Source organism: Crocuta crocuta, unplaced genomic scaffold, assembly GCF_008692635.1.
Source record: "Crocuta crocuta isolate KB4526 unplaced genomic scaffold, BGI_CrCroc_1.0 scaffold56, whole genome shotgun sequence".
Classification (NCBI taxonomy): domain Eukaryota; kingdom Metazoa; phylum Chordata; class Mammalia; order Carnivora; family Hyaenidae; genus Crocuta; species Crocuta crocuta.
The window spans coordinates 3,301,260-3,304,884 of NW_027531334.1; positions in this window are offsets into that span (position 1 = coordinate 3,301,260).

A 3,625-nucleotide genomic window follows, 5' to 3' on the forward strand; every position below is an offset into this window, starting at 1 on the left:
TTTTTTTTTTTTTTTTTTTTTGCCGTTCTTATTAATGCCCAATCCTCCAAATCCTCTTAGTATTGGTTATTAGCTCTAAAAATCATATATATTAATAACTGCATCCCAGCCACATGTGAATCTTTGCTATTTACTTATCTGTGCCTATTTGCACAAATCTGTCTTTACATCATCAAAACTTTGTTATAATTATATTGTAAAAGTAGAATTTGTAGCTCAATGAACTTGAGAAATCACTAGTTTTGCCCTTCATTCTCCATGAAGACCCCATTCAATCTTACTTGTTTTCTAGGCAACTGAGGTCCAGGTAGTTCAAGTGACTTTAGAACACAGTTCTCTTACTGTGTAAATTATGTTTCCACCTCCACCCCTCGCCCATGATGAAGAGCTTTCTTCCTCTCTCCTTTTATTTATTAGAAACAATTTTTTATTATGTATTCCTTGTTCGAGAGAGAGACATATACAGAGCATGAACAGGGGAGGGGCAGAGAGAGAAGAAGACCCAGAATCCAAAGCAGGCTCCAGGCTCTGAGCTGTCAGCACAGAGCCCGATGCAAGGCTTGAACTCACAAACCATGAGATTGTGACCTGAGCTGAAGTTAGATGTTTAACCAACTGAGCCACCCAGGCACCCTGCCTCCTCTCTCCCTTTAGAACAGTATATACCAGCTGCTCAAAGCGGGCTCAAACTGGGATGATGTGATCTTAAATTTTTGTCAAGGTGATGGACAGCTTAAAATCAATAAAAATGGGTATCTTTGCCATTGCTTCTGAAACTACGTAGGGACAATTTCTAAGTAAGGGGCCCACATAGTCTGAATTTCAGGAAATACAGTAATGAGGGAGATTCATTCCCAAGGAAACTAAGTAGTTAAGAATAATAGACAATTTACTTACAGAATAATGTTAATAAAGTTCTAGCTTTCACAACCAAATAAAGACAACACTTTTTTCATTACCTGAGATTACCTTTCACTGGCACTGAAATAATAATTAGCAATGTGTCTACACTTTTTCCTCTTGTGCATGGGCCAAGAAGCCATGAATCGTCATCTGGAATGCTGAAGAATAAGCCATAGCTCAGTAAAAGGACTGAGCCACGTGCAGAGGAAGATGTTGTTGGTAAATGTCCTCAAATCCCATAATCTGGAAAAATACAAAGTATATTTCAGTAAATGGGAGGATTAGAGAATTGGGTGATGTGAATCTCTGTCTTCAGGGAAAATCAAGTTGTTTAAAATCTGGGTATTGGTTTTGTTTACTTGGTTTTATTTGGTTTTGTTTTCATAAAATCATTTCCTTCCAAACAACAGCAACAACGAAAATATAGTTTTTGAGATTTATTATGGAATTATGGTACTTAGAAAGAAAAACACCCCATAGAGTTAGGGAAATCTGGAAGACTCTGAGGAGGACAAAGTTTACAATTCATTTCCATGGATTTCCAGGAATTGTTGTTCACTGGAGAAATCCAAGTCTCTAGGGTGAATACTAATTCAGCAGAGAGATTCTTCCCCTGCTACAAGCAGTCCAGACACAGTAGAATTGGTAGAACCCAGCTGGTCTCATTTTCTGGAGTATAGTTACTACTAGTTACTACTGAAGTTCACACCTTCTCAACTTCTACAGCCTTGGTGATAAAAACAACTCAAGATCAGGGTGAATGATGGCTCACTGGGCCCTCACTGGTGATCTCAGTATTCAATAATGTATGGAAATTCCAGAAAAAGAGAAGCCTCTTGAAAAGAACCTCTGTTTTCTAGCCACCATTAACTCCCCTTTCCCTGTAGGATTGCTTTCCTTTCTTCCTTTCTTCTTTTTATTTTTTTAAAATGTTTTATTTATTTCTGAGAGAGAGAGAGAGACAGCATGAGGAGGGGAGGGGCAGAGAGAGAGGGAGACACAGAATCTGAAGCAGCTCCAGGCTCTGAGCTGTCAGCACAGAACCCGACACGGGGCTTGAACCCACGAACCATAAGATCATGACCTGAGCTGAAGTCAGTCGCTCAACCGACTGAGCCACTCAGGCGCCCCCCTCCTTTCTTCTTCTTTGCTGCTCTGTACTTAATGGTTTGAGGTGTGCAGATAGTGGAGGGTGGTTGCTGAGTACTCTTAACTTCATGACAAAGTGAAGGACAGCTAAATGCTAACTATTTCTCTTTAGTTCCCTCAAAGCTGGTGCAAATCTCCCATTGCCAGACTCCCTGTTAGTTTCAGACATGTTATTAAGAACTCAGGAACCAAGTTTAGGGCAGTGAGAGGCAAAGGGCCAGTTGTTACAGAATTCAGTGGTGTCATAAAGTGGCCACTGGACTTAGGAAAATAGCTGGTCCATGTTCTGCTACAGTTTGACCTGTGTGACCTGAAGCAAGTCACTTTACCTTTGGGACTCAGTTCCTCATCTACAAAGTGAGAGAGTAGAAATAGATTATCTAAGTTCTTGTCTAACTCCATGGTATCTGTGAAACCCTTCTTGGCCTTTAGGGAGCAGGATACTAAACTCAGAGGTTTCCTGTGAGTAAACTGATGTTAAATTCTTAGAGAATTCAGACTTCACAGTTCAGATTCCAGTTCCAGATTTTTATGGGAATAGGGAAATGTATTAAATAGCTTCTTTCCAGCATGGTGCACTTTTGTCGCTGAGATCCAAGGGGCTTATCTCCTCTAACAGAGAAGCCCTCATCCTCTCCACACAACCAGACTGGAGCTTCCCAGGACATTCAGGCTGGCAAAGACTGTGAGCATCCTGAACACTGAAGGAGTCCCTCCAAGGAGGCATATGCTTGTTCTCCAACAGAGTTTCCTAATGTGGTCACCACATGCATCACCTCTCTGATATCCCGGAGGTTCTACAAACTGGGGCAATCCCTGGACAAACTGCAGACACCTTAAATATTAGCACTTTCCTTCTAGAAGGCCAAACGGTGATCCTCCATCCTCCCCAATCCACGGTTTGATACATGGGACAAAGAATCTGGGTGAAGGGGTGGGGTGATTTCAAATAGCTAAAAGTGCTCCGACAGCAAAATTTTCCTTGGTTTTCCACCTCCCCCATAAGAATCTTTTTCATCTCTCCCAGCCCTTTTCCCTTTCCCCAGCCACTTTCCCATGATCCATTCTAGCTCAGAGACAGGCTACAACTGATTAGGCATAGCCAACTGGCTAAAGTTGCCATCCATTCTAAGATTATCTACAGTGCAAAGGGAAATCCTTGAAGGAGAGAGGTAGGGAACAAACCACTTCTGGAAGACCGTTGATCTCTGGAAGAAAGCCTCACTTTCCTTCCCAAAAATGTTAGAGAAAGAATAAATTCCGCCTGTAGACTTCCCCATCATTCCATTTGTCTCCTCCAGTCCTTTTTTTCTATCTTTAGCTTACTTCTTTGTGATGAACATTCTTTAGAGATCCAAAGTAGGGTAGGGTAGGCAGAGGCTGGAATACTCCCAAGTTAGGCAACACCTGACCCACAATTGCTAAAAGGCTTGATGTATGCAGAGAACCATCTGGTCATTCTGGTTCTTAATCCAAGACACTAGCTTGTAGATTAGACTCAAGTTATATGAGGATCTGAACATTTATTATATTTATACTATTTTCTGTGTAGTCTGCTAGAAACCAGGAATAT